Source organism: Tauraco erythrolophus, chromosome 5 (genome assembly GCF_009769465.1).
Source record: "Tauraco erythrolophus isolate bTauEry1 chromosome 5, bTauEry1.pri, whole genome shotgun sequence".
NCBI lineage: Eukaryota > Metazoa > Chordata > Aves > Musophagiformes > Musophagidae > Tauraco > Tauraco erythrolophus.
This window is the reverse complement of record NC_141469.1, coordinates 16,947,194-16,971,256: the sequence shown is the minus strand read 5'-3', so window position 1 is coordinate 16,971,256 and position 24,063 is coordinate 16,947,194. Positions and strand designations below refer to the sequence as shown.

The window sequence follows — 24,063 nt, the reverse complement described above, 5'->3', positions numbered from 1 at the left end:
GTGTCCAGAATGAGCAGAGTAGCTACTTACTCTTCCTTCACAGCACTCTAGAAATCTTAAAAACAACTGAATTAAATCCTGGAAGTAGGAAATAAAACTGAAGTGACAAATAGGCTGTATCCTGTTTTTTCATTAGTGCATTTCACTTGAAAGACCTAGACAGAGTTTGCAGATATTCTTATATTTATTATAATACTAATCTGTAAAGGAAAACAGAATTGTTTTGATTATAGGCAGCTGCGTGAAGTATTTACAAGCACCTGTAACTTAGGTAAACTAATTTAACAACTTAGAATTGTTGTTTCAGGAAAAAAACTACTTTGTGGATCAATACATTTTTATAAAGTAAACCTATTGATTTGCAGCTAATTATATATTGCGGATGTCTGATAAATTAATTTTAATATGAGGCTAACTGAGTTGAATAGGTGATGTAATAGTGGCTTATAAATGACTTATGGCCATTAAGTCTATTTATAAGATAGGTTTATAACTCTTTTTTTCCTGTATCTATCTTAATTTCTAATGAATCAGCGCTGTAGTACCAGGATCAAGATGAGTTTTGAGCTCATTCACTAACTTCTGAAGAGGAGTTTCATGTTTTTCTTACTTTCATACCCTCCGTGCTGTGATGAACAAGATACTCCATGTCCTCCACCATTGTTCCGTGCCCTTCCACCTCTATTAGCTCTTTCAATGATCTCAAGATGCTTCAGTTTCTGCTTGCTTCAGCACAAACACCTGATATTGTGCTTATCAAAAGAAAGTCTTACTAAGGTTATAACAAGGTCCATAAAGCCAACTCTGGTGCAGCACAGAAGGCGGATCCTCCCATCTGCCAAGCTTGTGTTCAAAGCTGGAATGCTTCGAGGTGTGAGGAGATGGCAGCCCCAGCTGTGATTTTGGGCGATAGCAGTGGTGGGGGTCAGTAGGTGTTCCTGGGGACTTCTCTACACCAGTGATGGCAGCGTGGACGCTCACAGTTCTTTCCAAATTCTGCTCAAGGTACCTGAGGCTTTGAGCTCCTGCTGGGTCTAACTCTGTAGGAAGAGTTTCTGCTGACTGGAATGTATATTGTCTTTTTTCCATCATGCGATGTACCCCAAACTCAGAGGTGATATTGATGTTAGTGTGACTTAAATCAGTAAGTGAACAGAAATGAATGCAATTTTCATGCCGAGCAGAAAAAAATATTCAGGACCAAATAGCAATGAGCTTCAGATAAGGAATGTAAAAGAATAAGAAATACAATTTAATGAAAAAGAAAAGGATTATAGGAGCAAGGAGAATAGCAGGTATTGGCACAAGAGGATGTAAGTTTAATATAGTGAACCAGATCCTAGGAAAACTTGTGATTTTGTCTAATATGCCTAAAAATTGAGAATATTCAGCATCTCGTCAGTTAGGTTGACAAGAAATAGTTTTGACTGATTTTTGTAGATATATTTAATGGAATCAGTTTGAAAGAGCACTAAATACACAAATGTGTCCCATTTACTGGTTTTGGTACAATCTAGCCTTTGTCTGATGTTTCACATGGGCAGATTGAGATATCGTGAGAGCTGATGATGGACTTTGTTAAATTACACGCTGTTCAGAGGACAGAAATGTAAAAATCATCTGCCATTTGTTGAAGACTTTGCATTAATGGTTGGTTTTTTTTAATTAAGCATACACAAAACCGAACAATAGAGCAGAACTTTTTGTTCATCTCTCATTACTTTGTCTGCGCTGCCTGCAGTGTCCAAAATACCCCTGCTCTTACAGATCGTGCAAATGTAAGGTAACTACGTGTCCAGCTCTTAATTATATTTCTGTATTACGTCAGGTCTGTGGATTAGGAAAGTTAGATGTCAAGAGTAAATTTAGGTTGGGGCTTCTCCGCCAAGTCCTCAGTGCCCCCACCAGTAGCTTAGTATGAATTAGTCTGTTTCTTTAAAGGCTTGAAGTAAATATTGAGTAGGGTTTCCTAGCAACATTTGTAAGGTTAAGTAAAAATCAGATTTGCCAGGTGTTACTTCCAGAGCACACAGTCTTTCTGTTTCAAAATTTGTGCTTTTGATACATTATCTGCAGTATGAAATGCTCAACAGAATCTGATAATATTGTAAATGTATAATTTTAGAGAGTCATATGTCCAAGGACAAGTCAGCTGAAATATTATTCTTACTTTGGGACACAGTTTTTCTTTTTCTGTGTATCTGTGCTGTGCCTAAACTAATGGGGACTAACCTTACTTGACTTCTGCAAGTATTAGATATATATGTTTGTGTATATATGTATATATAAAAACCACAACAAAAATAAAGCCAGCAGTTAGACCTTTAAGATCGAGTCCAACCATAGCCACTGTTTAAGCCTGTTAAAAAGTTGTTATTTATTATTGTTTTTTGTCAAAAGTAAACCAGGAAATGATGTGCGTGTCCAAACTGGTCTCCTGAGTTAGCAGAGGGCTGAGATACAGGTGGTAGAGTCTCTTACAGAAATCTTGATTTTTCTTCATCTTTGATTTGTAGTGACAGGAGAGAAGATCGGCATGAATACTTCCTACAGGGACATAAAAACAGAGGATTCATGTTCTTTTACTGTTCAGTAAATTGGGTGCAAAGGTCTCCACAGGTGCTTTAGATGTGTAAGAGGCGTGTGCGCCTACGGTATACCTATTCTGGGTAGGAGAGTTCCCCCTTGAGAAACATAGAAGGCTGGAATTTAGGTTAGCCCAGGACAGATAGATAGATAGCAGAGGGGAGCAAGGAATGGAAAAATTCGGTTGGCTGCTTCCAGTCCTAAGTTTTTGAGTCTATAAATAGAGTCTATCAGAATATTTCTAGTTAGTTCTGGGGAAAGTCAGCTGCTGTGCTGGGGATTGGCTGTGCTCCCAGAATGAGGAGGGGAAGGGAAAAAAAAAGTATGATAGGAGGCCTATTGAAAATCTACCAACTGACACCAGTGAAATCAAGAAATTGGAAGATCCTGTATTTGGGCTACAGTTTATTTTTCTGCAGCCTGTGTCAGTGCTGGCTATTCTGCAGAGCGACTCTGTAGCCCAGTATGAGCTTCCAAGTTAAGCGAGCGCAGGAGGTAGGTCCATGCGCAGCACCCAGCAGGGTTTTTAGTTCAAAAGCCAGGACTAAAGCCTGATACCAAGAATGAGTGTGGAAGTAGAAGGAAGCAGCATTTTATCCTTATTTCATGCTGCAGTGGCTAGCCTGGACAGCCTGCCCTCTCTCTTTGTTAGATGCATTAGATAAAGTCAAATGGAGAAATGAAGACAAAAGGTGAATTTTGAGACAATAAAATTAAGTTGTCATGTCAGATGTGACTTTTTTAAATAAAAAGAGAAAGATCTTGCTGGTAATTTAATGTGCAAAATAGTCGAAGTGTATATGATACCAGAAATAGACATTTAAGGGAGTAATAATGAGCTTTGCAAACAGTTAAGATGCTTTCTAGGAAATATAAATTATATAATTGAGAAATATTCTCAATTGAGATTTAAACACAATGTACAACTAGAGTATAAATAGCGGGTAAGATTAAAAATTTTAGTATTTTTAGAAGGTTCTTACGGTTACAGTAAAAGATAACCTTTCAGCAAAACTCTGCACTCACCCTCATAACCACGGAAGGATGATCCTTTGTACTGTAAGTATAAAAAGTAGCTTTGGTCAAATGAGCAGCTTTGTGTAGGTAAGCTGAACCAGACTGCTCAGATGAGCATTTATTCACGTGTCAGAGTTCAAAGGAGCTGAAATTATCTGAGCAGTAAATTAGCTTTTTGAACACTGAACTAATCCCAGAATAATCTGCTCATGTTGAAAATAAAAGTGTTCACGACAACTGTTTTGCTGCTCAGGCATTGCTGGCAACTTATTTTTTCATTTGTCATTTCTGAGATATTGGGAAAAGTGGTTACATTGAATGATTATGGCAGGAGGAGAAGGGATGGAGCAGTGTCAGTGCTGCTCAGAGGTGCATACTGCCTTTTGATGTACATCAGTGTCATGTACCGATAAGATGCTTACTTTCTGCTTCTAGGTTTCCATAAACATTAGATACAAAGGCCACACCTGTATTTAATTTTGGATGGGTGTTTTTTTTTAGCCTTTTTTTTAGTATAATAACTTTTGTTCATCTTTGTTTGTAATAAACCATGAGACTTATGAGGCATTTTTAGGTCTGTTGCATCTGTAGGTACTTCAGTTTCTTTATTAGTTGGAATAAAATCTCACACTAACTGATTTCCTCAGCTATCTTATTAAACTTTTTTGATTATTTAAGTACTAGTAATAGTAGAAACATTTTAGATATTCTTGAGTGATTTTAAATGGGCAAGTGAAGCTAAAATTTTCTTTAGCCGCTCAGCAAAGGGCAGACATTTTGCTTTTGAGGAAATGATGTCAATAAATACTTTGTTACTGACAGTTCTGGAAGAAAATAGAGTAAATCAGTAAAGAACTAGTATTTTATCTCATTAAGATATGGGAAAACAGCTCCTTAAAAAAAACCCTGCAAACTTTTTACTGGTTGAATTAAAAAGGAGGAAAAATCCATCAGGGGGTTGAAACCTACCCTCATGAGAATCAATGACCATTCCCACTCGCTTTCTATGGGGCTAGTATTTCACTCGGCATTTCACCAGAGGATGGCTGTGGGAATTAAAACCCTTAATTCATTGTGGCCATGTGTATTGCCTTGGAGAAATGTTGAGGAACAGCTCATCGGTGGAGAGAGGACGGGGAAATCAACCTATATATGGCCAAAGTAGATGTAACTTGAAATAATGCACCAAGTTTGAAAAAACCTGCCAGTATCAGCTATGTGTGTTGGAAAGGCTCCAGGAATATTTCAGTTTACAATTCCATTTGTCAAAAACTGAGAGATTGGAAACAGAAGATAAACAATTTACTAATATTTTATGTCTTTTTCAGATAATTTTGTCATGCGTTTGGAAACTTTACTGAAATACTGGTCTTGTTTGAGGAAGCAGCTCAAAATTAATGATAACTATTAATTGTGCCACTTGTAAATTTAGATTATGCAAACTGATGTGATAAACTGATCGTAAATGAGATCAGAACAGAGTTCTAAAACGATGCTTGTAAATAGGTTTGATGACAGCAGATGTTTTACTTCTTTCCAGAGCGGTACGTTTAAGATGTATGTCATGTACCCCAAAAAAACCCAAAACCAAACTGCAACACCCAAAAACTCCTCAAATCAGCTCTGGATTTAACGGTGGCTTATAATCCCAATTTTCTGAAATAGCATCCGCACCAAGTTTTAGAAGCGGACAGAATTATGTCTTTAGACAGAGTATTTGATCTCGCCTCAGTTAGAGTCCTGACGCCTTCTCCTGACACATTGCTTGATGCGTGGTCTGGCAGCGAGGCTCCTGCATGGAGCTTTTTATTTGCTCTAGTGGACCCATTAAAATCAGTGGGACTGGCCATATTCAAAGGCGCTGCTTCAGCTGCTGCAGGTTGAAAGTTTCCAGTGTTTCTAACTTAAATCAACTGTTTTATATTATCCTTTTTTCCCCCGAGTTGTTCTGGCACTTTGATTCTTGTCATGCACAGCATGCATCTTTTCACACTCCCAATCCCTGACTGTGACAGCTTGAATCCTTCATTATTTTCTGATTAATTGTAGAGATACAAACATTATCAAATCAAAATGCCCAAAAGGCCTCTTTTAAAGAATCTGCCTAGCTTTTTGATTTAGCTGCCCCACAAATTACTTATCTGGTGGCTGTGTGGTTTTTAACATCCTGCTAAATTTGGAACGAGTCCACGAAATACTTTCTGCAATATCTGGGAAACAGAAAAGCTTGATGAGTTCGTTCGTCCATGGCTTGGGTCAAGCCTTTCAAGAGACGGCAGCGCTGAGCGTTGAATCCGTTAGGTACGAATCGGTGGGCGTGCAGGATCATGGTTTGTATTGTCAGTTATTGTATTAGGGTGTTCTGTGCAGATTTTGAAGCATTGAAAGTCCAATTTTTGTCTTTCAGATAATGCGTAAACTCATAAACTACAATTGTAGCTGTGTAGGAGAAAGTTGTGATGCAGGTAACAAATAGCATGACAAGGAGAGCGCTTTGCATTAGGTGTTTTATATGTTGCTACATGTGGTGGTTTTTTAAAACAGATTTTATCCCTTGGGATCTAATAAAAGGCTAGAGAGTTATTTGGTTTATAAACCTGTGTGATATATTATTTAGATATTCAGAGGAAAAAGGTCAAAGAATGTCTCCTGTGTTATCAGTTCCTCAATGGGAAATTATATTAAAAACTAGAAGATATAATACTATATAATTTAGAAACACAATATGTAATGTGGGTTGAGAGACAATTACTGTGTTTTATTTCTCTGTATTTTCCATTTTACTGAATGCATTTCAGCAACAATTGGGTTTTGGCTGTAATGGTATTTGTAGCAGTTTCATGAAGCTGCACAGCAAATTACTGTAGTGTACCACATAAAATCAACTCCTCACTTCATTCGTGAAAGTCCTATTATGAAAATCTTTTGCTACTGGCTTGTGTAGGTAACAGCGTTTTTTGTCCATGTATATGGGACATTTACATTAGTTTATTAGATTATTTACATTAGTTTTGTGAAATTCCCATGATAAGTTCTAAGATGGACATATTTTACATATCTAGTCTGTCATTTTTCGGAGTTTATTAATTTAAAAAAGTCTAATTTAATGTACAGATACACAGAACATGCCGATTTTTCACAAAATCCTGTTGCCTGAGATGCAAATAGTGAAGGAACTGGTCTCGTGTATCAAAGTCTTCAGCAGCTAAGCCTGACTGCTTAGAAGTGTATTGCTTATAAGTTTTTAACAGCAGAAATATGTTTACTGTCAGTAGCCTTCTTGGCATTGATGTTGCTGTGTACCTAAGGTGGTCATCAAAACCGGAAAAATACTTACCAGCTTTGGTGTGCTAAGTGGCTCACATGAACATGTTAGAAAAGTTTGACAGATTGAGTTAAAAAGGGAAGTTTGTGTTACTGTCAGGCGATGGTTTATCCCAGGAGCTTGGAATAGCATCCTTAGCACGTGTCCCAAAGAACTAACGTACCACTTACATTTGGTTTGGGACAAAACGGATTACTGAAGTGGGGCTAAGAGATGGTGTTAGGGCTCACTATTGGTAGAAAGGATTAAGGTTTACTTCAAACAAAAAAGTCAAATGGGTCTATTTGGAGAAAGTAGGCGACGTCTTCAAGACGTAATGGGTTGCGGTTCGCTGCCTCCATTTTCATTTGGCTACTGCTTAACACCATTGCAGCAAAATCTAGAAGTAAATTGGTTTTCCTTACTAGAAAGTTCGTGCTGGGCATTCCCAGTGATGTGCTGAAGATGTTCATGCAGCAACTGTGACCAGCCCTCCTCATCCTTGGCATCCATGAGGACATGATCCCTGCTGATGGTCTTGGGTTAGTGGAGCAGTTTTTGCCATTGGGCACTACTGACTTCTGGAAACGTGTGAGAAGGGGTCTGTTCCATCCTTTGGAGCGACTTAGAAACTTCTAGAAAGGCTGGAGGTGTTCTCAGTGCTTCTTTATGGGGGAGGCAGAGGTTTTGGAAGCAAAGAGCGTGTCTGGGAGGTGGGACACAGTTTTGGCATGTATGATGTCATTTACATATGGGCGAAAGCCCCATATTTCCTTTTGATGGTGGACTTCAGCATGTCTTGACCAAAGTGGGCAAACCAGATATAAGAGGTTGCGAATGACTGCAGGTTACACAGGCTAAAAGGTGCTGTCATGAAGTCTGTATTTATTCTGTGATCTGCATCCTGGAAATTTACCTTTTTTTTTCTTATCTGTGTGTACGGATTTCACTCTTTCTCCCTCTCCCTATTCACTAGTGACTGAGAGTTGCCCTCAGGAGAAGCCCGTATCCTCTACCATGTGAAGGAGGAATGTAAGGAGGCTGTTGGCCAAATAGGACCTTTGTGAATGATGTCCCTTTATCATCGTCTTCAGTTAAGACTCTGTATGTTCCCACATGTGTTCCTTCAGGTTTCACTACAGGCTCAACGTCCTAATGGCCTTTTAATTAGACCAGAAAGGAACAGGTCTGTCCAGATTTTCTGGTCTCATCAAGAAGACTTTAAAAGACTTTCTCTGCAACAAAAGCAAGCATATATGCACTTACTTGCCTTAGCAGCAGCAAGGGCACAGCACGATGATCCACCTGTACAGTCGTGGTCATTTGCTGGATTTTCCGTCTCCTCTGCATTTTCAAGGCGTCCTATCTGCTGTCACCCTGCAGAAAGGAGAGTGAGAAGCAAGGAAGTAGTTTTGGCATGATCTAGCTATCAGTGATTTCCACATGTGCTGGGTCTGAAACACGCTGCAGAAGCGTGTTCTCCAGTGGTAAAGCAAAATGCGCTCACAGAAGTCTCCCGCTGGTCTTAGGTCTGAATTTTCTCTGTCTTTGTAGTCAACAGGAAATTTTGAATACAAAAATGTGATTATTTACAGAGAGATTCTACTTTGAGAGTATGAATATATTTAAAAGATATTCCTATTTGTCTTCCTGGCAGGGGTGGGATGGGGGTGCCGCTCTTCTGTGCCCCATTCTGCACAAGAGCTCTCAAGCAGCGAACGCTCTTTCTGCCACTTCACTTTCCCGAGCTCCACAAAAGTTTTAAGTCAACTACTATACAACTTCTGTTTCCTACCTGAAACAAATCTTTTGATGTCATAAAGTCGAGATTTATCTGATCTTGGGAATTAGTTTTAATTTAGAATAGGTTAAGGCTGGTTTTGCTGCCACCTTTATTTGTATAAAACTAACGTAGTAATGCTTGTAAATAATTTTCCCCATTATGTAAACAGTTCACTTACCTGGTGATACTGATAGTGTCACAAAGCCAACCCTGAGTGGTGAAAGGTGTTTCTCTTGCATGATAAATTTCAATTCTTCTTGCTACTCAAAGTATATTTTCACTCTTACCAAGGAGTATTAGAGAGCAGTGTTGTCTTTTTCTTTAGAGCTGTTGGGTTTAACTAAACCAAATCAGTACTTTTTGAGAGCATTAGATAGAGTTTGACTATTCATTATATGGAAATATGTGCTCATTTTGATTTTTCTTCAGGTTACCACAGGTGTCCTGCATCTACGTTTAGCCCAAATCCAGGGCCAAACAGTAGCCAGCCCTTCTCTTGCCCAGTGATCTCCCCACTCAAGAAGGTGAATCGGGAAAAGGAAGGAAGACCCACGGGTTGAGATAAAAACTATTTAATAATTGAAATAAAATAAAATAGAAAATAGTCGTGATAATAATATATGCAGATGAGTAATGTATGGTGCAATTGCTCAGCACCCCTTGACCAATACCGAGCTCGTTCCCAGCTGTCGACCCCAGAGCAGGAAAATCCTGAAAACACAATCCCAAAGAGAGAGACAGAGTACACCTTGGTAGCAGAATGACGGGTGAGACCCTCCAGGGACAGCGACCGTTGAGAAAGAGAGGCCGTCCCTAACAAACTATCCAATTTATAGTGAGCATGACGTTACGTAGTATGGAACACTCATTTGCCAATTTAGATGTGAGTCGTCCTGGCCACGCTTCCCCCAGGTTCTTGGACACCTGGGTTGTTAGCAAAAACAAGTAGACAAGTCCTCGATCACTGTAGATACCTGCATTCCATGGCTGGCTGCAAACTAAACCAAAGTGTTTTACTGACTTTGTTCTCACTGAATCAGGTGCTGCAGTCTTTAAAATGCAGCTTACTTTAAAATGTAGCTTTTCTGAACAGAAAATTGATTGTGTGATTCTATCCCAGGAAAACCAGGACAGTCATGAAATTCAAAGTACCTTAAAATTAATATGTATTTTTAAAACATAGCCTTTTTTTAATTGTCTTACTGCTCTTTCTCCCCCATAAAGGCAGCCCTTTTTCAATTTTTATAAACCTTGGCATCATAGATTACATGCTTTCATTTGTAAGTGAAGTTCAGGAAGTGGGTATATTTTTGCAAGAAGGGGGAGAAAGGCGAAAAAAGGATTAACATCAATTTTCATTACATTTTCCGTATTTTATTCTACCAAAATGATTTTATATAAAGCGCATATTAAACCATTTCAGATGTTATTCCCTTTCTTTCTTCCTTCACTGTTTCAGTACAATACACATACATATTTCCACTAATGAAATTTTAAATGTGGAACCTGTCTCAGGTTGTTGACCACAAAATAGTAAACGGGCTCTTCCTCGCTTACCTCAAAAAACTATTCCCTTGTGTTTGTTGTGAATCCCCAGCAGGGCATAAATGTGTATGACCACATTGGAGGATACATTAAGAACTGCAGATAATACCAATCTACACCTTCCCTGTTCTTACAGCTCCTTGTTTCTCCAGTAAACCTTGAGAAAGATTTTATTTACTTGCTTGGAAATTCAGGAAGTGTAATTAAATGGCAGTTAAAGCATAGAAGTTATTTTCACGGTGCTATCGCCTTGTTTGAACTCAGGGAGTTTCTTTAAGAAAATGCTGTGCTCGAGTGAGCTGCTACTGCAAATGAGACAGGAATAAAAATTACTCCAGCTGGCCAAGGAAGGGATGCAGTTGGTTGGAAACTTGTGTGGTTTTTGTAGGAATACTGGAGCAGATGAATGCGGACACTCAAACTATGGTTGTTGGAGAGATGGTGTGTCAGGTCCCAGGTTGGAGCTAGTGTGAGCTGAATTAAAAATAGCGAGTATGGCAGACCCATTAGTTTGTGAACATAATTTGTGTTTTGGAAAATAAAAACAAAAGCTAAAGTTTAAACGAGATTTGTCCTTGAATTGGTAATAGCATTCAAATGGAAATCTTAGCAATGTGAGGTTGCTCTATGGAGCATAAGAGGAGCTCCAATGAATAATTGAACAAGTGATAGCTAATAAAATATACAGCACATTGCTTCAAACTTAGAAATTGTAACTCTGCCTAAGGGATGAATGTTTTTCATTACTTTTTAATTGTTGCCAGTGTTGACCTTCAAGGTCTTTTTCTGGCAGATAATTTGTTATGGTAAGGATGAGATCATTAAGTATTTTAGCACAAGCCGCATGATGCAAATAGTTTCCTAATATTATAGAATGCTGATGTGGTAAGGGTTTGTTTTCTTAGAAATTTGTTCTCCATATTTAGTGATTTTTTTTCAGATTATATCTTAAAAGAGCAAGTCTACTGTAATCCTTCAGGACAGTGGTTGTAGGTAGTACAGTAGCAAACGTCAGCAGTTTCTGCTGCGAGATTTTTGTGACGGGTTTTGAATCATAATAAAAAGATATCGCTGTAAAGTCTCGGCGTGATTTTTTCACTCCTGATAATATTTGCATCTACCGAGAACAAATAATGACTTTCCTCCTTCGCTCACTACCTGAAAGCATCTGCGTAGGGTCCTGCAGATCTCCCTCGTGCTGAAGCGAACCTCTGTGGTGTCTGAGGCTCCAGAGCCTGTACGCAAGGAATTAATTAAAAAATTGCTAAATTTTGCTAGTTTTATACCATAACTCTGTTTTTACTATTTTAGTGTTTGCATAGGTAGGCACTAAAAATATATATTGGGTAAACACCAAATGCTGTCAGGATTTATGTTTACAAATCTTAGTTTCAATTCTCTCCAAGTAAATGTGTTAGTACTCAACATTTTTTTGTCAGAGAGTAGAGGTGCCTGCTCAGAAGAAATGATGGTGGGGAGGAGCAAGCCAGTGTATAATCTCTTTGCTTGAAGTTTACTTGCCATTGTTATTTTTCCAGCCGAAGATGCTTGGAACAAACCGAATCAGTCGTCTGCTCAAGTGTTTATTGATAGAAATGTTTGTTGCTCGTGTGGTCACTGATGGAAGATGAACAGAGCCATTGTCTGGTGTTCATCGCAGTTGCTTGCAGGAAGTCTAAGAGGGGTTCTGGCTCTGTGCTCAGGTGGAAGCTTGAAATGTTTTGCAGTCACAGCCCCACGTTGTTCCAACCTCAGGCTTAACGTCCTCGAGCTTTCCTGCAGAAAATGCGTTTTGAGGTGGTTGGTCTTGGTGGGCCTTCTCCTGCACCTGCGTTGGGGTCCACACTGCTGTATGTTGGGGAGGAGCACGTGCAGGGAGCACAGTGGACTGGCCCCACTCACCCCAATAGCTGTGTTTTTCTGGTGTGCCCCTTTATCGAGCTGCACGGAGAGCTGTTTTGTGGAAGTGATTTGGGTTTTTTAAATCTGCCGCGTCCTGTAGATTAAAAAAAAAAGTAATTGATGTGAATTACATTCGTTTGTCCTTTGCTAATCTGCAGACCCAATAATTTTCACATAAAAATATTTTTCCTCTACTCTTTTATGATTGAAAATCCAGCATGTCATTTTCTGTCTTCTTGCAAAGAGATACCGGAATCGGATCTGTCACTCATGCTGGTGAGTAAGCCCCGCGCTCTGTGGGGAGCTCCCTGTTCCCAAACCAATAAGGTTGAAATGGTTTTCCCCAAATACCAACTCAGGAGAATATTCCAATTAATGTAAGCGGAAACGGAAGCCTTTTAATGGTAACCATCAAATATGTTTTAGCATTATTATTCCAAAGATAATGAGCTAAGTAAAGCACCTGGGGTGGCTAAGGAGTGGTGTGGTGGTCTCTGGGGCGACCTGGGGCAGTCGTCGGTGTGACTGTGACGTGCACAAATATGTACAACTTGCATTGAGCGCCGTGAACATGGGAAAATAAAGCACCTAAACTGTCTGGTGATTTCCTCGGCAGTGGGGGACCTCTTTGCTAACCTGAGGTTTGAAGTAACAACTCCTGGTCCTGCCCTTTTTTTTCATGTCCTTGGAGCAAAGGATGTGTTGGTCAATATAGAGGAGGTGGAGTTTTCCAGTGTTTAGAGGTGTACAGCAGTGAAGTAAGTTGATTTGAACTTGTAAATTGTGTAGTTCATTTACTTTCACTGATTTCTTGCTTACATGTATCTCAGAAAGGCTAAATAGGTATCTATGTGACTTCTTTATGATCAGAAGGAAGACTGGAATCCGTAGGATTGTCAAAGTTACTGACAGCATTAGAAGAGGAGGTAGTGCTGATCAAAATGAGCCCAGTTAATTACAGAGCTCTTTGACGAAGGAGGGATTAACATTTGCAACAATATTAATATGTTGAATGTGTTGAGAAAGGAAGGCAGTTTAGTCACAGAAATACGTTGTATGTGGTGGAGGACATACAGTCTCCCTGCTCCTCTAAAGATGTCCCATCTCCCCAAGGGCTGGAGTTTGGACAAGCTAGGTGAGGGAGCTGCCTCTGGAGGTTGGTTGGAGAGGAAACCAACCCAAAGAGTTGTGTTGGAGTGTAAAGGCTGGTCCCACTGGAACTTTTCTAGCATCATCGGCACTGTAGAATCAGTGGAAAGCAGAGATGCAAAGCAGTGATGAGAGAGCATTTAATAGCTGGCTTTGTCTTGGGGCTGCGGGGAGCTCAGCAGACCGTCCATCTGCCCTCATGCGTTTTTGATTTAGCAGACGACTACAGCAGAGGACAAGAGTGAGAACTGGGAAGTAACAAGCTCCCTCTGAGGACGTACATTGCTGTTTGTCTGTGTACGTTACTTGTCATACCATCCAGGGCTTTTGTTGTTGTTGTCTTCAGCCGGTTCGCATTCACCATCTAAATGTGATGTGTATCATTAAATTCAAACAAGGATGTCTGAGTCCATCAGAAAATGTTTTTTTTTTTTTTTTGAACATTCACCTCAAAAGAAGCCAAGTGCTGACTTTAAAGAAACTTCTGATTTTGAACCCAAATTAATTAAGTATTTGACTAACATATTCTGGAAAAATACTTTCTCGAGTCAACTAGGAAAGCTGCTACATGGTGCAGCATGCATAATGGCAATGAACCAAAGCAGCTATCAGGAATGCAGTCTCAGAGCCTGAGCAAAATTAAGCATCATCTAACCATGTTATACACCCTGCAAAACAGTAGATTAGAAGTAATGATAATTATTATCAAAGCTATCATTGGATTAAAAATAGTATTAACTCCTTAAGAGGAAGCACTGTTAATCAACTTGTACTAGAACAGGGAATTCAAAAACCCTGGCAGATATTTTATATTATTACTTGCAGGAAATTCACTACTGCAAAATCCAGAAGCATAAAGACAATGATTTGTTACAGATTCTTATGTGGTACAGAATTTATATGTCTCTATTTGTTGCTTAACTTGAAGTACACTTCATAGTGATGAAATTCCGTGTTGTTGCTGAATTTATTCAGAGGTGAAACTAAAAAGCACTTTAAAAAATCAAACCCAAATTACCCTAAATGACACATGAGATCTGAGACACCTTCAGAAAATAGTCAGCAGTTGTAAAAGTGGCCCATTGACATGTAAAATATCCCCTTTACTTGCAAAATTGTTCAGTTATCCCATTGACATTCCCTACTCTTTTCACATTTATTTCTCAAACACTGCAAAGAATGTTGCTAAATCGGAACTGTGATTTAGCACACTTCAATTAATTTGCATTATGGTATTCATATGAAGGGAAGACATTTGCCAATTGTGTATTTACTGGGCCTGTTAAAACAGTATCTGGTGTACTAAATAGAATTCTCTCTGCCTGTGGCAGTTTAGGAGAATTATCCCTTGAATTTGTCTTGTGACCTTGGTGCCTCCCTGTCCCCCACGTTCTTTTAATGATGGCCCAACTTAATTTGTAGCTGTAGTCTAACGACAGACTAGAAAAGTGTTAGAAGATGTCACAATGATCCCCTTTTACCAGTTTTTGCAAACAGTTTATTATTTGTACTTATGAAGTGAAATTAACTACCTTAGTGTTTAGTTACATACGTACATATCTATACATATCTATCCAGTGTCTCTATGTGTGTATATATATGTACTTTTTTTCAGTAGCTAGAATTACATGTATTTGTTCCTCATTTGTGTAATCCAATAGCTCACTCTTCTAATAAACCACAGACAAAATGCTGCATGACAGGGGAGGGAACCGCTGCTTGTTTGGAGTGTGTAGTGTATGTGCTTGAATTCGTTCCGCGTTGGAGTAGCCTGTACAGCAAAGTCTTCACAACGTCCCCGGTTCCCAGCTGAAGCGATTTCTAGCATTCCCCTTATTTTGAGCCTTGGGTGTTTGCACAAGATGAATGCTTTTTCTCTTTTTTTTTTTTTTTCCTCCCCCCGCCTGTGTTTATATCTGTAAAGGGGGTGTAGGGAGAGCAAATGCCTGAAGTATCAGGAACTGAAACGGGATGTCTGAAGGCTGGCTTAAGGCCAAGATGAAATACATCTCTCTTGGCAGCAAGGGTGCTTGAGACAGCCCTGTGACACTGGATAACTTATTTTTTTTAATCGGTTAGGCTCATCCCTACCTCGGCTGACCTCCTTTGTTGGGCAGCGGGCAGATCTGTGCTCAGGCGCCGGGGCCATCGCGTGTCCCTCCTGGTGTGAAGGCAGGAGAAGAGGAGGCGCATGGCGGAGCGATGCTCTTGGCGTCTTTGATGTTATGTCCGGCGTTCGGTTAGGAGATTGCCCGCATGCCCCAGGAGGAGCCAGCCAACGCTTGGCCTGGGGAAACCGCATGCTGGCGGAAGACAGAGCAAAACCTGCCGTTGCTCCCCACCGTGGTTGGTGTGCCAACTGGAAATGGTGCCTACTGGATTTGCGGTGCCTGCCCCAGTGGCATCCTAGAGGAGAAGCCTCCCCATGCCACCACACTGTCTCTCGCCTGTGTCCCTGTGGGCACCGCCGAGCCCTGTGCCCGGCCGGCTTGAGTGTTCCGGTGTCAGTGACAGGGAGCAGCTGTCGGAGCGTCTCACTCCTCCTTCGAACGAGTGTCCGCTCTACTCGCTCGGGAATGCATTTATAACATGTTTTGCCTTCTGTGCCAGAGACAATCAGTGAGGAGTATGGTTCGGGTCCGTATTTGCTTAGGGGCCTTTCCAGAGAAATGCAACCCATAGCTGGCGACCCCAGGGAGCTGTGCAGCCCCTGTGCGCCGTGCAGCTGCAGGGAGCTCTGTCAGGCCCGGGAAGATGCTTCTCCGAAAATTTTGATGAGGCAGAAAGGAGAAGCAAGGATCAGTGTCAATAAGTGGCTGCGGTCATTTTTCTTTGATTTTTTTCTTTTTTCCCACTTCCAGCAGTAGAGCTGAGTGTCTGGCCCCTGTACTTGACCCCCTTCCTCTCCAAGATGTGGAAGTCTTGCTGGAAGTTGATGCCTCCACTGCTTCTTCCTTTTTTTTTTTTCTTTTTTTTTCTGTTACTGGACGCTGGCAGGGAGTGAGCTTCAGGTGAGAGCAGAAAAGCATTGCAGAAAGATTGCTCATTGAGCCATCTTTCCTAGAGAGGGAAGGGCTGCGACGGGCAGAGGTGCCTGGGAGTGCAGTAGGGTCCTGGTCTGCAGCAAATTCAGAGGTTCTTGCAGCTGTCTGCTTCTGTACTCACTGCTTGCTGACAGGGACGTGATCATCCAGCCCTTAATTACTACGTGAGTTTCACCTTTCAGTTGTGAAGGGACAGACAATTTAATTTATGGTTTTAATGGCAAAAAGATGTGGGTCAATCAGGGTATTAATCAGCTATTGTGTTAAAATATTGATGACTGAGTTTTGAATGATTTTTTTAAATACTTCAAAATAATTGCTGCAGGTACTGTGCAACATAGTCATACACACGATAGAGCAAATTAGGCAGAGAACCTAGTGAGTATGTTTAACTAAAAATTTGGACATTCTTGCTTATAGCAATTCATTGCCTGGAATGAAATCAATGGCGTTTCATAGATTATCTAACGAACTGAAATAATTAGTAGTGTCGTAGGAAGCTTCAATGTTTTTAAAAACGATTCTCATTGTTTTGTAATGGGATACATAGAATACTACTACAATAGCAAAATAAATATAATTGTATAATACATATTTTATAATAGTGTAATTGTGTAATATAATAATGTACAAATTGTATCATTATATAAATTTTTCAAGCTCCTATCTTTTAAAATTAACTCTAGCATTTCTACCTTTATGGAGTTCTGCATACAAAGATTACCAAATTGGAACAACTTTCCCCCCTCCCACCCCCCCACAAAGTTTTGCAAACACAAGTGAGTACAAATAAAATATTTCATTTTTCAGACACAGTATAGGTGGAAAGTTTTCAAGAAGTAAAAGCCTGCTTTCACAGGGGACACTGAGTACTTGAAATTTGACAGAACAAAAACATTCCGGTGGTTTGTAGTTTAAAATAATGTTTCACTTCTATTTAATTGACAAAAGACGCAGCTGAAAGACAGATGCTTAACCTAGTGCAGGGTGATGAAAATTGCACACTGGCAAGATTAAGTGTGTTTTGCAGGTCATTTTCTGGTATAAACGAGAATATATTGTTGTAGCTGATGACGTTATAAAGAATCTTAAACCTTGAAAAGACCAACAAGAGTCAAAAAATCCTTGATTTCTTATGTTTCCATGGAATGTACAGTTCCTTTCTCGAAGCTACCCAGGTCAGTTCTCTGCAGCCTGATGGGAGGCACGCTGAAGTAAACTGGAAGTAGACTGTTAATTTCTAATATGTGTTGGATCAGAGCTCCAGTGAATTCCTTTCTTCCTTGTATGAAACACTTCAGCACTATGTCAGAATACTCAAAAAAAAAAAAATTCTTTACAAGGTTTATTTTATTTTTGATTTAAGTAGTGAGGGAAATTTGTAATTGGACATGGTTATCAAAATATGTAAAAATGGTGCCTAGAATGTGTTCTTATCTCATGTAATTGCTTTATAATTGTTGGGGAGGGTAATCAGATTAGGGAGGATAAATGTTTCCAATGCTGAAGTTGATATATTTTTGCAAAGAGCGACTATAAGTCTGCATTCCTTGAAGTCAGTGGGAGTTTTGGGGCTTTGCAGAATTGAAGCTAGTATTTGCAAATTCTCAGCTTTATATAAGCAAGTTTGTGAGCTTTTTAAAGGAATAATCAAAACTTTTAGTCAAAACTTTCATTTATGTTTAGAATATTTTTTAAAGTAGGGAAGTGTTAATCTTGAAGGTATATTTTTTTTTTCTTCACTTCTCTTTCACTCTTACTCTCAATTATCTCATTTAAAAATAAACTACAGGAATACTTCTGTGAAGCTTAAAAATTGGTGATGGTTTTTCATGCATATGTTGAAAACAGATTTTTAAAATTGTTTTTCACTCAAATATGTTGTTATGAGACTCACCAGGGCTTGCTGCATTTTGTACCTGAGGTTAAAGTATTTCTGTGGGATGTGAGGAAAGCATTGAACGGTTTTAGTGAAAATGCTTTTTTTTTGCCAATTACTACCTTTAAACTGAGATTTTGTGTAAAGTTACTGTTTTGATGTCAGTAACTTCATTTGAGAGAATAAATCATTCTTTAATGCCAGTAACTTTCCTAAAGTCTTCCAAAGATAAAAACAGTGTGTAAACACATAGAAACTTGAGCTGTAGGGTATGGCGTAGATGAAGATTAGGGAGGTGAAAACTGACCTTCTGTGGAAGTTGTGCTTCACGGCCATTATGGAACTTAAGAAAAACATGCCCAAAATATTTTGTTGATGTGCCACTTCCAGCAAAAATTATTTCCCCAAATTTGGTACAAGAGCAAGTATTTTGGCTCCTGTGGAAGGTGGTTTAATTTTGTTTTCGTGCTAACCAAATTTGCGCTTTGCTTGGCGCCGTATCTGGTGCTTGTCTGTTCCCGTGCTACTGAGTAGCTGCAGCAGTTGTAATATTCTTGTAGTAGATACCGTGTCTACGTAAGCAGTACCAGCCCTAGAAACAAATTAGTAATGCCTCATTCCTATAAAGTCTGCTTTAAAAGTCCATGAGAGTTCTTGAACAAAAGGAAATCTTTCCAGTTCTGTGAATGCAGAAACGGAGACGTGAAGAAGTGATTTTTCTAAAACCATCCTGCGGTGACCTGCAGGTTTGGAAACCTAAATTATCAGCCTGTGTACGCTAACGCCTGGCCCCATGCTGTGCCTGCCAGCAGCACGGCGCCCTGTGACCAGTGGGTATCTGCCAGCCAAGCCTCCCTCCTGCCCCGGGAATGGGAGAGGTGCCGTCGTATCCCACTCTGGTCCATGCCCGTCCCAAGAGGGTACCTAGCAGCCAGGCCTCCGGGGAGCAAATAGGTTTGGTCATCTGTTCCAAAATCCTGTGTGGGGGAAAGTGGGGCTCAGGCTTATTTATCCCTGTTAGGGATTGTTTGTTCTGGAGTATTTCTGTATTTTATTGTCCACTTGTGCGGTCTGGGAGGGAATTGACCCCATGATATGCAGAATTTCTACTCTGTATCAAAGCAGTTTTACTGTTAGCGTCTTAGATTTTTAGTGTGAAAAGAAAGTGGGCTTATGCTGTACGTCAGACTTGCCAAAACCAAGTACTTGGCAAAGCGAGATGCACGCCGAACAGTGATTTTCCTATCTTTACAACCTTTACTGGTATCTTTCAAAATCAGGATCTAACATGAGACGTTAAGTAAGATGCAAAGGTCGTTTAAATAAGGCTGTTGCTGACTTGCAGTAGTTACTCTGAGCAATTTTACTTCCTTTGAGGGGGGAGGGGAGAAAAAAAAGGCTGTCAGGAACTTGAAAATCAGTGTTTCCGATCCTTCCAGGACTGGAAGCAAAGCTGTCTGTTTGAGGGAAAGCTAGGAATCCCTCTGTACTCTTCTAAGTTGAAAATTCATTTTTAGACTAGAGAGACTGCAAGATATCAGAGTTTAAAGGTTGAATGCTATTAAATGCAGAGTTTAAGAAAAGCATTTAATTTTTGAAAATTGGGTGTGGAAGTCAAGGAATCAGATAAAGATGCTGCAATTTAGATAAAAGAAAATAACCCTTTTCTGAAAGTAGGATTTTTTTTGGAAAACGTCATGAATCTTCTGGGGATATTTAGAATGTCTCCAGAAATAAAATGGGCAGGGTAGGAGTAAAATAGTTGGAAATTCACAGAAAGTTTGAAGGCTACAATAATAAACAAAAGGCATGTCACATGGATGCTCCCTTCATGTAGGTGGGACTAGTATTCCTTTTATTTTTGTTTTAACAGTGGAAGGACCACTCAGGCTGTACTTACTTATAATCCTTGATTCTTAACTTTCATCCATATTCTCTGTATTTACACGTGAGTTCTCTCTCATAATGCAGCATAGCTGTTTTCTTTGTCCTTTAATGACTTGTTTCCTCCTCAGTGGTGCTTTCATTCACTTCCTTTTGGCTCTTTCTATTAACTCTAGCCTGTTCTGATTCCCTCCTTGCTGCTTTTTACCCTGTCTTCCTTTTTCTTCCTCCCATCTTTCAGTTTCTCCTTCCTTCTGCCTCCATCCACTGGATCAGATGGTTTTGAGCGACCGAGATGTGGGAATTTTGTATGGCACATGTGGAATACAGCAGTGCACTGAGAAATTTATCCCCAGAAGTCAGTACTTCATACAGATTTCCTCATTGCTGGCAAACAGCTACCTTTACAGACTAGGAAGCCTTAGGAATAAGCCTCCAGAAGATGGGGTTCCCTGTGTCACAGTCCTGTAGAAGCTGCTGCTGGCATCTCTGCAGCTCTAGAGAGCATGAAGCAGTAGAGTATGTGCATTCGTGTCATGGGGAAATAGAAATATGAACCAAACTGCTTAACCCAGCACCTTCTATTTCTACTGGAGCAACTTGATTTAATAAGTTAAAACGTCAGTGCTGTGACTCTAACACTTTCATTTCCTCTTGCTGCTTTCTTTACGGCGGTACTCCAGGGTTTTTAAAAACATCCACCAAAAGAAGGAAAGATCACGAAAAACACACTCTTAATTGCATGCAGTTTTTAATATTCCTGGGATCTGTTTTGAAGGGTACATTTGACAGAGAGAAATCCAGCAGCCCCACACTGAATCCTTTGTCCTTCCTGCAGGGTGAAACAGTAGATAGCTTACTGTAAGTGTGGCTGGCTGCCAACCCGTGGCGCAGATTCTTTTTTTAATACTGTAAACTGGCAAGAAATCAAGAATTGCCGTTCTTCCTTTTATTTACTTTCCCTTCTGTATTAAAGAGCTCAGTAAATAAGAGAAAGTTAAATGTTGAGTGAAAGCTTTGTACTGATTAATCATTGAATAGCAAAGAGTTACCGGTTTGGGGTGGTTTTTTGCCCCCTTTTTTCCATTTCTTTTTGGTTCAAACTGGAAATATCAGTTGCTTCATCTGGAATAGATTATCGCAGGGAAAAGTCTGTGCAGAGTTTGAAATGAGGACAGAGCAGGATGCATCCATCGTGCATAGTTTAAAATAATCTGCAAGACTGCTTCTGATTTGATCCTTAGATGTACTTCCTCCCGATTTTCTTCCAAACTTGTGTTAATAATGAATACTCTGTCTCTAGAAAAGACTTTTTTGTAAAGTGTACCCCAGCCTCTGCTTGTAAGTATTTTCTTATTTGTACAACTAAGCTTCCTGAAATAGCTGCTGAGTTTTTTGTTTTGCTGTTATATATAAAAGTGGTAGAGGGGTGTGGAGTTCCTTCTGCTGCTTCTCAAATCCAAGACATGCCTTGCAAGCTACTTTGCTTTCATGCTAGAAAGGGAATCGGCGTTATTGCTTTTCTGACGACTCTATCGCTAAATTATTGGCAAAAATATCCCCAAGGAAAATAATTATGTTGATACTGGTATTGTGCATGTTTTAATGATTTATACGGAGAGAAATACGTTTCTACATGAATGATACAGGAGGTCAAATCAAATTTAAAAATTACTGTTGCTGTTAAATAAAGACTTAATGTGAAAAATTAGCCCACAACAGATCGTTTTAAATCCCAAAGCAAATTGTGGTTCATTCAGAGGTCTGTCTGACTTACTTAAAACATATTAAACATTTAGTAATATCAATGTATATCTGTTGCTGACTCGATGAACCTACCATGTAGGTCATGTATGTACAGCTCTATTAAAGGCATTGTTGAAAGAAAACATGGATTCATGTTTCGTTTCTTCTATACTTCTCCACTAATTGGAAGTTAAGGTTTCTGGAAATTATAAGAAATATTTTTGTTTTCAAAGCAGTGGATTGTAACTGAAGAAATCTGGACTTGATCTGTCAGATTTTTTGAAATAACTCGGTCAAGTCATTGGGTGGGTTTTTTTTGGTGTTTTGGTGTTTTTTTTTCCAGATTCTTCATCTGTAAAATGGAGATAATCCCGTTCCCTTACCAGACGGCAATATGGTATAGATAAATTAATAAATGTTTGTGGAACAATGCAGTAGTACTTAACAGGTTCAGCGTAAGTATTCACATTAATGATTCATGTTAAAGAATGATTGAAAAACTGCATTAACTGTAAAGTTGGGAGTTATGTCCTCCCAGAAGCAGAGAATATCTGAGGCTTAGTTTCCAACCTGCAATGCCCAAACGAGGGACACAAGAAATATTTATGCAGGAAATTTAGTAGTTTACAAGTTTCCTTCCTTTGGTTCCTTCCTTTAGTTAGAAAGAAATTTTTTTTTTCAGACTCTGCTGGACGAGTCCGGATTTCTGAAGTAAGTTATTTTTGAATATGAAAGGAATAGACACATTTTTGTGAACATTTGTGTAGGTGACTTGGAACAAAAATTAATGAGTAAATAAACTATTTCAAGACGATTAAATTTAAGAGATGATCCAAAGAATTGAGGGCAACTTTTCTAAGCAATAATTTTAAAAAACCTTTCCTGCAAAAGCATGGATCAGAAAATATCTCCAGTCTCGATGATAGCTGTCAGAAATCTTCCCCTCATTCTCCCTTTTCTTGTATCTTGAAACTATATCTCAAGCTCATTCAAGATATGTAGGGAAGATTTCTTGAGAAATGACAGGTAGAACTATCAGAAACTTGTTACCATTTTAAGGGTGTTGGATAAGATGCATAATTATCTTGAATACAGTTTCGGTTTTGCTGCCTTTTCAGTCTAGCACGCCACAGGGAAAACTCAAATTCATTCTTCAAGAATCCCTGACGTTAAAGGGAGAAATAAGTAGTTAACAACTCTGTTTTCATTGGTGTTTTTACAGTCTTTATTTTTGGTAAATGCGATTGTTTATTTTAAGTGTAAGTGCCATTAGTTTCATCCCTATTTTATCACCCATGTTAGAGGAAAATAACGAAATATCTGCACGGAGTTTGAGTTATAACGTGGCTGTATGCCTTGCTTTTGAGATCCACAGGAGAACTACTTGAAGATGGCAAGAGTCATTCTGAAATGTTACTGCAATATACTGTTCTTCGTTAAATAAAGTAATTGTAATCTTTATATCAAGGACTTATTCCTGCATTTTAAAAATGCATGCTGAAATCTGCTAACTGTTCAAGATAATCTGCTCACAGTATCAAAGGAGAAACACATATTAGTAGGCTCCTCTAGATTTTTGTGATCCTTTAGCTATATATTTGGAAGACACAGAAAATAGTTTTATCACTTGCTTTCTGTTGACATCCTCAGTTCTTACAGTAACAGTTTTCCTTGGCTGTTGCAGCGTGTGCCAGGAGATTGCAGATCCTGTGTCTGTACGTAGACTTGATACCTCAGAAACTGTCTTTTATCCGATACACCAGTAAGGCAATTATCATGAGTCAGATGAACCATCCACCCCAGGTTCCTTGTTACGGGTCAGGCCAGAGCAAGACCTTTTCTGGTCAGGGAGCCAGTCTGTGAATTAATGTCAGTGAGAATTACGGGTAAAATCCCCAGCCGTGGCTAGTGTCCAAAACTGGTAATTTAAATGTCTGCCCCTCCTCGACAAAAATAAGCTGCTTGCATCTTGTTCTTTCTCTCATCCTGACAAAGGTCATTTCTGATTTGTCCCAGTAAGACCAAGAAAATAATTTGGAGGAGGACGAAAGAGCTTGTCTTTCTCCTTCCCTTCCCTAAGTTTCATGTTTGTCCTCACCAGTAGGTCTTCCATTTTTCTTCCCCAGCTTCCTAAACTGGAGGAGGGATGTCGCACTGATTGTCTCTCTCAGCAGGTCATGGCGTGAACTGCTCCCTGTTTTATCTGCCTGAGAGGCCGTATACC

General features: G+C 39.5%; 1 protein-coding gene across 4 annotated transcripts in view; it reads left to right on the top strand.

Annotated features, from left to right (window-relative positions):
- The window catches only part of NR3C2 (nuclear receptor subfamily 3 group C member 2), a 212,030-nt gene that overhangs the window by 15,421 nt on the left and 172,546 nt on the right, over window positions 1–24,063 (top strand). The gene's annotated exons all lie outside the window — the stretch shown is intronic.